The sequence below is a fragment of the Macaca thibetana genome, chromosome 7 (assembly GCF_024542745.1).
Source record: "Macaca thibetana thibetana isolate TM-01 chromosome 7, ASM2454274v1, whole genome shotgun sequence".
Classification (NCBI taxonomy): domain Eukaryota; kingdom Metazoa; phylum Chordata; class Mammalia; order Primates; family Cercopithecidae; genus Macaca; species Macaca thibetana.
In genome coordinates, this window is record NC_065584.1 from 136,161,217 (window position 1) to 136,175,677 (window position 14,461).

General features: G+C 42.9%; 2 protein-coding genes across 3 annotated transcripts in view; one reads left to right on the forward strand and one right to left on the reverse strand.

The window, feature by feature from the left end:
• Window positions 1-14,461, reverse strand: part of LYSMD2 (LysM domain containing 2) — a 133,344-nt gene that overhangs the window by 103,254 nt on the left and 15,629 nt on the right. The window lies entirely within an intron of this gene.
• Window positions 2,839-14,461, forward strand: part of TMOD3 (tropomodulin 3) — an 80,268-nt gene continuing 68,645 nt past the window's right edge. Inside the window, exon 1 of one of the 2 annotated variants that reach the window (XM_050797942.1) lies at window positions 2,839-3,045. The gene's annotated coding sequence lies outside the window, so the exon portion shown is untranslated. The remainder of the gene's footprint in view (window positions 3,046-14,461) is intronic. The other variant, XM_050797943.1, reaches the window with a different exon arrangement.

The window sequence follows — 14,461 nt, forward strand, 5'->3', positions numbered from 1 at the left end:
TGGGCTGGGAGTGGTGGCTAACGCGTGTAATCTCAGTACTTTGGGAGACCAAAGTGGGCAGATCACCTGAGGTCAGGTGTTCAAGACCAACCTAGCCAACACGGCGAAACCCCGTCTCTACTAAAAAATAGAAAAAATTAGCCAGGTGTGGTGGTGGCCGGGGGGGGAGGGGGGTGCTGTAATCTCAACTGCTAGGGAGGCTGAGGCAGGCAGAATTGCTTGAACCCGGGAGGCAGAGGTTGCAGTGAGCAGAGATCACGCCACTGCACTTCAGCCTGGGCGACAGAGAGAGACTCCGTCTCAAAAAAAAAAAAAAAAAAAAAAAAGTCATTCCGACTGCTAATATAGAAAATGTGTTAGAGCAAAGGAGTGGAAGAAGTGTGGAAGGTTCTACCTCTTTAGTGCTATCCAATACTAAGGTACTATTCTTAACATCTCTGGCCCCATATGTGGTTTTTAATGTACACAGATTTAAGAGATTCATGTTTATAAGTTTTGTGATTAAAATATGATAATGTATGCCTGAAAAAAGGAAAAAATCCACCATTAAATTTTGCATTATTTTAGAAAAAGGAACTAAAATAAGATGTATACATTTGATAGGAAAAATTTGAAATGAATAGCTAAAAGAAAATATATTTAATATTTGCCTAGCAGCCTATATAGGAAGGTGAGAGAGGAAAAGTGTAATAGATTAAGTCAGTCAGACACTGAATTTAAAAACCTCTCTGACCAAAGCAAAAGAAGCCATAGTGCAGAGGAAAGTCCTTCTTAAACCATATCAGCTGGGTATGGTGTTGCATGTCTATAATTTCAATACTTTGGGATGCCATGGTGGGAGGATCCCTTGAGCCCAGGAGTTCAAGACCAGCCTGGGCAACATAGGGAGACCCTGTCTCTACAAAAAATAAATGAAAAAAAATTTAGCTGGGTGTGGTGGCATACGCCTGTAGTCCCAGCTGCTTAGGCTACTCAGGAGGCTGAGGTTGGAGGATTGCTTGAGCCCAGGAGGTCAAGGCTGCAGCAAGCCATGATAGCACCACTGCACTACAGCCTGGGTGACAGAATGAGACTGTCTCAAAAAAAAAAAAAAAAAAAAATTGATGAGATTTAGGAGACACATCAGTCTGATCAGCAGTGGAAAGCACATTAGAACTTGACTCAAGAGAACTGTGTCTCATCTCTGGATCTCCAATTACTGGCTGTGGGACCTTATACAAATTACTTAACTTTTCTGAGTCTTCATTTTCTTATCTATAGAAATAGAGGATGCCAGTTTATTCTTTATAGAGTTTTGAGGATTAGATGAGATATTACAAATGAAGTGCTGGCCCAGTGATTGGTATGTATTATAAGTATAAACATTCATATCAACCTGAATTATGTAGGAAATTGCACTCAGAAAGCTGTTATCTCCAAGAGATTGACCTAAAGATGGTATAGAAAATAAAATGCAATGGCCACAACACTGAGTATTGACTGTCCTCTAAATATTTGCAATTGAGAAGGGTTTTTTCCTGGTCAGGCGCGGTGGCTCACACCTGTAATCCCAGCGCTTTGGAAGGCCAATGTGGGCAGATCACGAGGTCAGGAGTTCGAGACCAGAATGGCCAACATGGTGAAACCTCGTCTCTACTAAGCGTACAAAAATTAGCCGGGCATGGTGATGCGTGCCTGTAATCCCAGCTACTCGGGAGGCTGAGGCAAGAGAATCACTTAAACCCGGGAGGCAAAAGTTGCAGTGAGCCAAGATCGTGCCACTACACTTTAGCCTGGGCAACAGAACAAGACTGTCTTAGAAGAAAAAGAAAAAAAAAAGTTTTTTTTTCCTTAAAAACCCAAACCATCAGTGATCTCCATTGCTGACATTAGTGGGTGCCAGTTGCATGAAATTCCAGGATGTTTATCTAACCTAGGGTGCTCCCTTCTCTGAGGGGAAGAAGTAGATGCCAGGAGAGGTTTAAACCATTAAGTGGCTCGCATACTGGGTGTGGCTGGAATGTACCTCAAGCAGGCACGTCAGTCCACTTCTTTGGCTACATTTTTGAAAGGTTGTGTCGAAGTTTAGCATTACTCCTGGGGATGGTCTGCTCCTGAAGAGCAGGCCAGGAAAATTCCCAGTAAGTGACTAAATGAATAAATGGTAAAATGTCGCAGTTCTCTCTCCACAGAGTCTCGCACAAAAGGTAGCCATTACATAGGCCACTGGCAAACAGTCCTCTGAGAGATTCCCATACTCTTCCTCTTCCCTCTAGACTACCCATCTGCCCCAATCCCTCCCTTGAGCAGCCACTTCTGTTTTTTCTCCCACTACAGCAGCCAGCCCCACCGCCTGGTGCAGAGCTTGAAGATGGAACGGGACGATAGGATGGGCAGAAACTGCCCTGGAATAGCTACATCATCCCTGGTTGCATACCTAAGAAAACCACTAGGGTCACCACACCCTGGAGGTGACATTCGCATGATTTATGCCTCTCTTGGGCTTTAGATTTTATTCCTTTACTTTTCTATAACTCTGTCATGGCCAGTTTAAAGGGCTCAATGTCATGTCCTCCCATTAACAACCAAGACTACAGTGCAAGCCCTGCCGTGTGTGCTTCTTTACAAAAGGTCAAAGTAAAAAGGAAATCTATACCGAAGAGCCTCTAGATACTATTTCCAGCTTCGGGGGAGTCCACAGTCGGTACTTCCACGGGTAGAGAACATTGTCTTAGACTGGGATAAAGGTTGGTATTCGCAGTCCCCTTCCTACGTTCTGTCCATTGTAAAGACCGGAGTCCGCGCTGAGCCTCGCCCTCCTCGCTGGAACTACAACTCCCAGGATACCCTGCGGCATGGGAGTGCGCACGCGCGTCGGAGGCGGAGGAGGAACCCGCCGCACCGACAGGGCGGTCGAGTGAGGGAGCTGCTGGCGGGTGGGTCAGGCAACTCCTTGGGAGGCCGACGCGGGCGCACGGGCGGGTGCTGGGAACCGAGGCTAGGCTTGCGGCCGGCAGTTTCCGTGGATCTGTGAAGAAGTCGGCGGCCCCTGCGGGCGCCAGTCAGGTAAGCCCAGCCCGGTGCTTTCCAGGAAGTCCGTCTGCGGGCGCGGGCTGGGGAGTCGCACCGGCCATGGTGGCTGAGGAGGGAGAGCTTGCTGCCCGCCCGCCGCCCGACTCCCGGCTCCTTCCCGACGGGTCCGTCTAGGGGAGCGGGGGCACACGGGGGCTGCTTCTCCGCGAACGGCCCGGGCCGGGGGCGTGGGGCGCGCTGGGCGTCGCCGGCCGGTCGAGGCGCGCGAACCCGGCGTTCCCGGTGAATCACCCGCGGCCCGGGCGCCCGGGTTCAGGACCGGCCCCCTCCCCTCCCGCGGAGCCGCGGCCAAGCTGGCTCCCTGCACCCCACCCAGCATCGCCGGGACACGATAGCACCAAGCCTCCTTCAAAGGCTTCGGCTTTTTAAAAGTTGGGGCGGCGGAGTAGGGGAGCCAAAACTTAGGGCACACCCTTTTTGTGATTGAAATGTGGCTGCCCTTGCATTCACCGATTTGATCTGTCTGCTCTTAGAATTAAGTTCCTAGCTCCCAGGCAGCACAGCTGGATCCGGCTGGGAAGTTCGTGTGTTAGTTTGTTTTGAGGACGTGACTGGGTCGTTATATTTTTGCTTGCAGCGGGTGGTGTGTTTCCTCCGCAAGCCTGCATTCTGATTGCAAACAGAAATGGGAAACAGCCAGTTTCTTTCTTTCTTTTTAATGTTTAGTTAAGAATCGCATTTCCAACTTGCCCTTGGCCTCTGTTAAAACCAAAAGTCATCTGGCAATGAACACTGCAGTAAAACTTACCCCAGGAGGCCATACTTCAACAGGAAATAAGCCTGTGGAGATTTAAGTTAGTTATGTGCAGTTTTCCTTGGTTTGTAACATTTTCATGCAACTCATGTGTCCTTTTCTGAGAAACTTTCAGATTAATTTTTTTGGCAGATTAAATTGATTAATTAATTGGCCCGTCAAAAATATATTAGGCTTGGAAAAATAGCTTTACCAAGGCTCATTTACTCTTGCTAGTTTCTTCTTCCTAGGCACCTTTTCACCTGTAAGAGTCAGCAGTTATAATATTACAGTCCCCTTTCTTACACATTCCTACGAAAGGAACAAAACTAATTAAAATGTCCAAATATATTTTAGCTCTTTGAGCTTTCTTTGCTTTTGCAACTCGCAGAAATTCTAGTTTGCTAATCTTTAAAATTAGGTTGTTGGACCAGATGACCCCCAAGATTATTCTGCCCCTAAATATCTCTGGTTTTTAAAAGTTCATTTATTTTACTCATTCAGGAAACACTGGCCATATGAATTCCAAGCCCTATGCTAGCCATGAGAAAGAGCAAACATGAGTTCTTGAGAATGCTGTAGACCTACTGCTCAATTTTATTTAATCATGTATTTTTTTATGACTAATTCCTAAATTTTGTGGTATATCCAATATGCTAACCTACACTGTAATTAATAACTTCATCTGAAGTTAAATACGTACAGGTCAAATCCCATTCAAAGATTTTTCGTTCGTAATTACTGGCCCATTGAAACAAAACAGGTTTGGTATGACAGAAAGGCCCTGAATGGTGGAGGGCACTCTTTTCAAACTTTAACATGCGTAATTCACTCAGGATATTGTAAGCTTGAAGTAGAGCCCAAAGTCTGTATGTCTGATAGGTAATGCTGTCAGAGACCACACTTTGAATGTCAAGTGTGGGGAGGTAATTTTAGAGATATTTTAAGGTGTTTTTAATGGCAATTTAAATACTGATACTGATAACTGATATTAGATACATAATTGATGGCTTTTTCAACTCTCGGTTTTTTAAAATACTGTAATCCTATTACCTCTAACAAGAACAATTGTCTTCATAAGTTTTTCTCTTTCTTTCCTTTTCCTTTCCTTTGCTAGTTTGTCTTTTTTCTCTTTGCTTTTTTTTTTCTCTCCTCCTCTTCCTTCCTTGTTTTCACTCACATTAATTTGGCAGTTCATGAATTCAAGTATGTGTCTTGCCCCATTCTGTACAAAGTAGTGTTTTAGGCTCTTGGTGACTATGTGTAAGACATGAGGCCAGGGCCGGGCTTGGTGGCTCACACCTGTAATCCTAGCACTTTGGGAGGCCAAGATGGGAGGATTGCTTGAACCCAGGTGTTTGAAACCAGTCTGGGCAACATAGCAAGACCCTGTCTCTACAAAATAAAATAAATTAGCTGGGTGTAGTGGTGATGCTTGTAGTCCTGGCTACTCAGGAGGCTGAGGCAGGAGGATTGCTTGAGCCCAGGAGTTTGAGATTACAGTGAGAGACAATGATTGTGCCACTGCACTCCAGCCTGTGTGACAGAGTAAGACCCTGTCTCTAAAAAAAGAAAAAAAAATTATATATATATAAAAATATGAATGACATGGTTCCTGTCTAGGACCTTATTCTCTTTGGGATTAGGCAGATGTACTTATGTGTAGTCCACAGCACTTGTAAGAGCCACCTCTAGGGAGTAAAAAGGTAGTAGATATTTAGGAGAGATCTTTTCCAGTTGTAGGAGTGGGGAACAAATAAAGTCAATATTTTTTTCCATTCACTGGTCATCTCTTTCCCCAGGCTATACTGTCTATACTGTTTGAGTGTATGTGACATATATCTACATATAGTGCAATTCTGTAAATTTATTTTATTTGGAACCTTAGATGAGCCAGAAACATGAACATAATTAGAACCGGATGTGGTGGCACACTTCTGTAGTACCAGCCAATTGGGAGGTTGAGGCAGGAGTATCACTTGAGTCCAAGAGTTCCAGGACAGCCTGGGCAACATAGCAAGACCCTGTCTCAAAAACTAAAACAAAAGAGAAAATCAGTTAGATCTGAGCAATATCATAGGGAGGATGAGAGGCTGTGGGGATAAAAATATACCTGGATAGAGGGAGAGAGAAAGATAAAGAGGAGGATCCAGTAAACAGTAGAGGGAAAAAAGACTTTTAGTAAGGTTTTCTGGTGTCAGTCTGATGTATACTGATATTTAGGCTGTGTTATAGCTGGCAAACTATTCTTCACGCTTTTCAGTTGCTCTTAAATTTAATATGTGTGCGCTCTCTTGATTAGACTAGATGAGGAGGGCATTATTCTCTAGTTTGTATGGCTAAATAGTCCTTGCTGACATTTGATTTACATGCAGTTTTATGTCAGATCCTTTAAAATCACAAATATATGGAGAGAAAAATGGTATAGACAATAGAAAATTCTACTGGGCCTATAACTGGTCCATTAAGTTCTTGTTTAAATTGTAAACAATCAAATTTAATTTGGTGTTTATAAAAAATTATATATGTGAACTTACATTCTTGTATCTATATGTGTCTGTAATCCATTAGCTTATTTACAATGATGAAAGAATAGAAGTGTGAATAAATCAGAATGTCTCATGATTGAAAATTCTGTGTAACTGAAAATGCATTTGTGTAGTCTTGAGGAGTTTCATTTGAAACAAAATTGTTAAGTGTGTATCTTGAGGCAGAATGCTACTTTGTATTTTATTGATGTGTAATTGACATTCAATAAAATGCACATGATATCTAGTTCAAGGAGTTCTGACAATTTTCTACACTGTAAATTCTACCAAAATAAGATAGAAAACTTTTTTTTTTTTTTTTTTGAGACAGTCTGTCTTTGTAGCCCAGGCTGGAGTGCAGTGGCGTGATCTCGGCTCACTGCAAGCTCTGCCTCCCGGGTTCACGCCATTCTCCTGCCTCAACCTCCCGAGTAGCTGGGACTACAGGCGCACGCCACCACACCTGGCTAACTTTTTTGTATTTTTAGTAGAGACGGGATTTCACGCTGTTAGCCAGGATGGTCTCGATCTCCTGACCTCGTGATCCACCTGCCTTGGCCTCCCAAAGTGCTAGGATTACAGGCGTGAGCCACTGCGCCCAGCCAGAAAACATTTTTTTTAAGTCACCCCAGAAAGTTCCCTCACCCACCTTCCTCCAAAGGCAATCACTTCCTGACTCCATAGATTTCTCACACTACAGAGTTTTTTTGACTGGTCTTGGACTTCACATAAATGGAGTCATACAGCATGTGCCTTTTTGTGTTTGGTTTCTTTCATGTAAGAAAGATTCATCTATGTTGTTGGCAAGTATTAGTGGTTTGTCCTTTTAAGTTGTTGAATAGTATTCCATTGTACGAATATACGCCAATTTATGTTTTCTCCTTGATGGATATTTGGAATAAAGTTGTTATGAACATTCTTTTACAAGTTTCTTTTTCTTTTCTTTCTTTTTTTTTTTTTTTTGGAGACGGAGTCTTTCTCTGTCGCCCAGGCTGGAGTGCAGTGGCGCGATCTCGGCTCACTGCAACCTCCGCCTCCCAGGTTGAGGCCATTCTTCTGCTTCAAGTAGCTGGGACCACAGGCGCCCGCCACCACACCCGGCTAATTTTTTCTATTTTTTTGGTAGAGACGGGATTTCACTGTGTTAGCCAGGATGGTCTCGATCTCCTGACCTCGTGATCCACCCGCCTTGGCCTCCCAAAGTGGTGAGATTACAGGCATGAGCCACTGTACCCGGCCTACAAGTTTCTTGATAAATACCTAGGAGTGGAGTTATTGAGTCATATGGTATGTGTATGTTTAACTTTATTAAAAATCTGCGGCCGGGCGCGGTGGCTCAAGCCTGTAATCCCAGCACTTTGGGAGGCCGAGACGGGCGGATCACGAGGTCAGAAGATCGAGACCATCCTGGCTAACACGGTGAAACCCCGTCTCTACTAAAAAATACAAAAACCTAGCCGGGCGAGGTGGCGGGCGTCTGTAGTCCCAGCTAGTCGGGAGGCTGAGGCAGGAGAATGGCGTGAACCCGGGAGGCGGAGTTTGCAGTGAGCTGAGATCCGGCCACTGCACTCCAGTCTGGGCGACAAAGCGAGACTCTGTCACAACAACAACAACAACAAAAAATCTGTCAAACAGTTCTCCAAAGTGATTTATACACAGGAGTTCTACTTCCTCCATATTTTTAGTGTTGCCAATGTTTAGTGTTGTCAGCCTTTTCATTGTTAGTCATAGTACAGGATGTATGGTTGTACCTCATTATGGTTTTAATTTACATTTTTCTGATGATTAAGAATGTTGAGTGCTTTATCATACATTAATTGGCTATGCAGCATCTTTTTTTGTGAATTGTTTGTTCAAGTCTTACCTAGTCTTTCATTGGGTCATTCATCTTTTTATTGTTTGTAGGAGCTCTTTATATATTCAAGGTACAAGTTCTTTGTCATGTATGTAGATAGATGTGTTGGCATTTTTTTTTTTTTACACAGTCTGTCCCTTGTCTGCTTCCTCAATGATATTGTGATGAGCAGAAATTTTTAATTTTTATAGTCTGTTTTATCAATTTTTTGTATTATGGCTAGTGTTTTTTGTCCTGACCAATAAATTTTTACCTGTGCCCAGGATTGCGAAGAAAGCTTTTTCTTCTAGAAGCTTTATTTTTCTGAGTTTTTCATTTGGGTCTGTGATTGATCTCAAAGTAATTATTATTGTGTTATAATTAAGATAGGGGTTTGGGTTCATTTTCCCCCTGGATATCCAGTTGTTCCAGCGACATAGGTTTAAGAAAACTTTAGGCCAGGCGCGGAGGCTCACGCCTGTAATCCCAGCACTTTGGGAGGCCGAGACGGGCAGATCACAAGGTCAGGAGATTGAGACCATCCTGGCTAACACGGTGAAACCCCGTCTCTACTAAAAAATACAAAAAACTAGCTGGGCGAGGTGGCGGGCGTCTGTAGTCCCAGCTACTCGGGAGGCTGAGGCAGGAGAATGGCGTAAACCCGGGAGGCGGAGCTTGCAGTGAGCTGAGATCCGGCCACTGCATTCCAGCCTGGGCGACAGAGCAAGACTCCGTCTCCAAAAAAAAAAAAAGAAAACTTTAAACATAGGTTTAAGAAAAACTTTCCTTTCTCGGCCAGGAGTGGTGGCTCACACCTGTAATCCCAGCACTTTGGGAGACCAAGGCAGGCAGATCATTTGAGCCTAGGAGTTTGAGACCAGCCTGGGCAACATGACAAAACTCCATTTCTACTAAAAATACAAAAATTAGCCAGGAGTACTGGCATGCACCTATAGTCCCAGCTGCCTGGGGGGCTGAGGCAGGCAGATCATCTGAGGGAGGTGGAGCCTGCAGTGAGCTGTTATCGTGCCACTGTACTCCAGCCTGAGTGACAGAGTAAGACCCTGTCTCAAGACAAAACAAAACAAACCTCTTTTTTGTTTGTTTTTCTCCATTAGATTGACTTGGCATCTTAGCTCATCAGCTGAGCTACTTTGCATTTTAGTTGTGCTTATATTATCAGTTTCTTAAGCATGGACCCTGATCTTAAAAATAAAATTTTTATGCTCCTCTTCCAGATTGGGACTTGACTGAGATTGATCCAGGGCTAGTTACCATATATTTCCCCCCCGTTTTGTTTTTCTGCTGTTGTCCCCAAGATTTAGTTTCTTGGAGAAAAATTACAGAACCCCACACAGAAATGGACCAAGGGAGATGTGTAGGATTTCACCTCTGCAAGGCTTTTGGTGCAGGTGGGCTTTTCTGGTAGTCTTCAGCACACCCTCTATGCTTGCCTCTCCTCTGCCACTTTTCTTGAACCCCCATTATTATTCCTTGTCAAGTCATCTCACTTTCTGCTTTCCTTAGACATTGGCCAACATTCCAAGTGATATAGTGTGCCCTCCACCAGAGAATAGCTGCCACGGCTTTAAGCCCCTTAACCTTCCCTCCTACCTCAGAAGAAACTGTTTCCTCTTTTCTTCTCTCACTGCCTGAATCTGGTCTAGCACACAAGGGGAGCCTCTGCAGAAATGTTATTTGAACTGGTCCCTGAAAGATGTGAAAGGATTTGAACATGAGAAAGAGTGCAAAAGGATATTTCCTGTGTAATGAACCGTGTGATGTAAGGGCTGCAGGCGGAAGAGCATGGAGGCGTACTTCTGTGTGACACAGGGTGTGTGAAGATTGCTCCTTTCCCTTTACTTCTTCTTGCCCTGGCTTCCCTCCCAGCCCCAAGCTTTTTCAGCCTGTGCTTTGATCTCTTTGCTTAGTATATACTTCTCCACCCCTCTCTGTCTAGCTAATTCTGTCCCTCCCTGACCACCCACAGTGATCTCTGAATTTCTGTACACTAATAGCTAGTACCATTCTTTTGGCAGTTAATTATATATTTTCTTGGGAAAAAAAAAAAAGCACTTTATGTGCATGTCTCATTTTCCCAAATAGAGTATATTAGTCAAGGTGTTTAGGTCTCAGGGAACACAAACCGACTTTAGCTAGCTTGCTAGATGGTATGGTGGCAGAGCTGGGAGTTGTAGTGCGTTACTATAGTAAGGCCGCAGAGGTCCCTGAAATGACCTACAGCTGGAACCCAGAGCAGACACTTTGAAAGTCTCTGTCCTCTCTCTGCTTGTGGGGCTCTCTTGGGCTTCTTTCTGTACCTCTGCTCCATTTAGGACATTAATTTTGATTTTAAAAAAGTAGTATACATTACTATGTAATTTATCTTGATTGCTGAGCTTTTTGCACCCTGTTAAGTCTTGTGCCTGAGGCAGGTGCCTCTCCTTTCTTTCTTCCCTCTAGCCCCAGCCCTGCTTCATTCTCTTCCCTACAGACTGACCTGTGCTTTCCCCTTAGCTTCAGCTTCAAGGTGACTGGCTTGTTATGGTAGTGTCTCCAGACTTGGTGATAACCTTATGTCTCAACTTGAGTTTTGTCTCCCAGCTTTGCCGATTCCTGGAGAAGAATTGAATTTGGTCCATCCTGGTTAGATTGAGGGTGGTGACCCCTGTACCAAACAGCTGTGAAAAATGGGACATTGTTATGTTGTTGCTTTGGCTGTATATTTCACAGGGACTGGAGTAAGGTGTGTTCCCACACACAAGGAGGTTTGGGGTTGTTCATCTCAAAACATGCTTATTTTGATGTCAGAAGGAAGTGACTATACCTTCTCTTTTTTGGTATGTTCCCTGCATCTGGCAGATTGACAGCTAAGAAATAGATGTAATTCTCTCTCTTTTTTTTTTTTTCCATTTTGTTTTGTTTTTGAGACTGGGTCTCACTCTGTTGCCTAGGCTGGAGTGCAGGTGTGATCATAGCTCCCTGCAACCTCCGCCTCCCAGGCTCAAACAATCCTCCCGCCTTAGCCTCCCCAAGTAGCTGAAACTATAGGTACGTGCCACCATGCCTGGCTAATTTTTTTTGTATTTTTTATAGAGATGGGGTCTCTTTATGTTGCCCAGGCTGGTCTCAAACTCTTGGGCTCAAGCAATCCTCCCGCCTCGGCCTCCCAAATTGCTGGGATTACCAATGTGAGCCACCGCACTCAGTCTTCTCTTATTTAGTGTCTGTTTATTCCTATGACTGACCATTTGATCATTAGGATTAACTTTTAGGTATAATAGTCAATTCAGAACAATTTTTTTTTTTCGAGACAGGCTTTCGCTCTGTCATCCAGGCTAGAGTGCAGGTGTGATCATAGCTCACTGCAGCCTTGAACTCCTGAGTTCAAACGATCCTCCTGCCTCAGGCTCCCAAGTAGCTGGGACTACAATTTGTACACCACCACACCTGGCTAATTTTTCTAGTGAGCAATATTTGTAATACTTAAAATGAATTACTAAAATTTGTATTATCATTTGGAAATTTTCTAATTTTATAGCAGATTAAATATTTTTTAAACATTACTTTTTGAAATTTGTTTCCCAGTTCAGAAAGAATAGGGGAGTAGAATATTGATAATCAAAGAGCGACAATACAGTACAACTTTACTGACTCTGCTCCCAGCCCCATTAGGATATGATAAAACTAAGTACTCACATCATTGATCTCAATGCTTACTGAGTCCCCTTATATTACTTTATTTTATGTTAATTTAGTGTCTGTCACGTTGCAGGCACTGTGTTAGGGGCTGATAATGTAAAAGTAGGTCCTTGCCCTCAAAGTGCTCACAATCTATGGTGGAAGTAGATATTTATGCAACTGATTACGGTCTGGTGAGATAAATGTTGATAGAAGTGTGGGCAAAGTGGTGGCTAGCACCTCTCTTCTATTGTTTTCTTTGTGTACATCGATCTCTCACTCTTCTATATTCTCTTTAGTTTCCAACTCTCTCAATCTCTGCAATTAATTGCTTATATTATGTGGATCAGAGTATAGTATGAATAATATCTCATTTACTTAATATAACTAATGAAGTGTTCCTTAAAAATGAAGATAATATTTAATGAAGATAATATTGACTATTGATCACGTGCTCTGTGTTAGGTACTATTCTAAGTGATGTATATATGTTATCCTCATTTAACAAATTAACATATCAATCCCATGAGATAGTTACTCTGAGTATTATTCTTATTTTACAGATGAGAAAACAGAGGGACAAAACAATAGTTCAGTATCTTGCCCAAGGTTATAAAGTTAGCAAGAAGTCAAAATCTTTTTTGTAAGTTATTTTAAATGTCATTTTAAAAATAAGATGTATTATAATAATTTCTCCTGCCCTTCTTAAATGGAGTCCCTGCTTAATTTAGCCAAAATGATGTGGGAAATATCGACTTTAGAATTCATTTTCTTTGCACAATTTATTGTACTGTGCTATTGAATTCCCTTCTGAGATTGTTGAAGTTTATAGGCTCTTAGAAACTGCATTAAATTGTCCCACACTTTTGTGTTTTGGTTAGTTGGTAGCTTTTCCTTCTCTTTTATATCCAGCTGTGGCTTGTTGCTGTCACCTAATATCACTTAATTTGCATCTATTAATGTGTAGTGTCTAGTATCATAAAACTAAAAACATGGCAAAAATTGAGTATTTTTTAGAGGAAGTGTGATATTGTGTAAAAATGTATGGCTTTTAGGGTCAGGTTCAAATCTCACATCCGCTATTGAAACGTATATATCCTTGAGCAGGCTCTTAGCCTTTCTGAGCCTCAGTGTCTTCATTTGTAAATTGGAGATAGAACTGTTTTGCAAGGTTATTATGAGGAGATGTGTACGATAAAGTGCCTGGCATTTTAACACGTATATAAACAAAAATTGATGCCTTTCTTTTTCACTTCATTATAATATGATATGGGACATGATCCCTTTATTCTGAGAGACTAAAGTAAAAAATGAAATAAATGTTTTCCTATGATGTAATTAAGATATAACGAATTTTATTCTGTCACTAAAGATAATAATTGATAGTTGTTGTCATAAGTGTTAATTTTAGAAATATTATCCTGAACTCCTGTTTTGGGTCCTTCTACTAAGCTCTCAGCAACCTCCTCTGTTTGCCTGCATTATTGTCTTTTACTTGTGTGTGGCTCGCTTGATTTCCCTCATTTGATATTAAAGGAAAAATGTCCTTTAGCCCCCATTTAAAGAACCTATCCCAAAGCAGACCTTATGTCTTGGAGACTGTGAACCAAGCTTCTTGGCCAATAGCAATGATTTCTAAGACTTCCCTTCTTTCATCAGTTCTGCTTTCTTTAGCTATCACCAGTCTTAAGTATTAATTTGTTTTTCTTTCTGCCTCCACCCCCTCCCATTTCTCCTTTCTCCCCACTTAGCTGTATGGTTCTCATTATTTCAGTAGTTTTATATGGTTTGGGGTTTTTTAAATTATTATTTTGAGATGGAGCCTCATTCTGTCACACAGGCTGGAGTGCAGTGGCACGATCTTGGCTCACTGCAACCTCTGCCTCCCGTGTTCAAACAATTCTCCTAACCCAGCCTCCCAAGTTGCTGGGACTACAGACATGGGCCACCATGCCTGGCTAATTTTTTTATATATACTTGTAGTAGAGACGGAGTTTCACCATGTTGGCCAGGCTGGTCTCGAACTCCTGACCTCAAGTGATCCACCCACCTTGGCCTCCCAAAGTGCTGGGATTACAGGTGTGAGCCACTGTGCCCGGCCTGGTTTGGCTTTTTATTATATGTTTGTGTGTACTTTCCAAAGGCTATATTGTGGTAGTTCTTATCATTTATAGTGAACTGTCTATCTTAACATCATGAGGCATTTCTACTTCTGTGCCAGAGGCTCTGTGCCTGCTCTCTTGAAACTGCCAATGAAAACCTGGTGAATACCCCTCTCCCCTCACTTTACTGGACTGCATGCTGTTTCTCCATAGGTGAATACCCTAGCTCACGCCACCAGATTACTTTTTTAAAAAACAATTTTATCGGCCGGGCGCAGTGGCTCACACCTGTAATCCCAGCACTTTGGGAGGCCGAGGCAGGCGGATCACGAGGTCAGGAGATCAAGACCATCCTGGCTAACACAGTGAAACCCCATCTCTACTAAAAATACAAAAAAATTAGCTGGGCATGGTGGTGGGCACCTGTAGTCCCAGCTACTCGGGAGGCTGAGGCAGGAGAATGGCGTGAACCTGGGAGGCAGAGCTTGCAGTGAGCCGAGATCGTGCCACT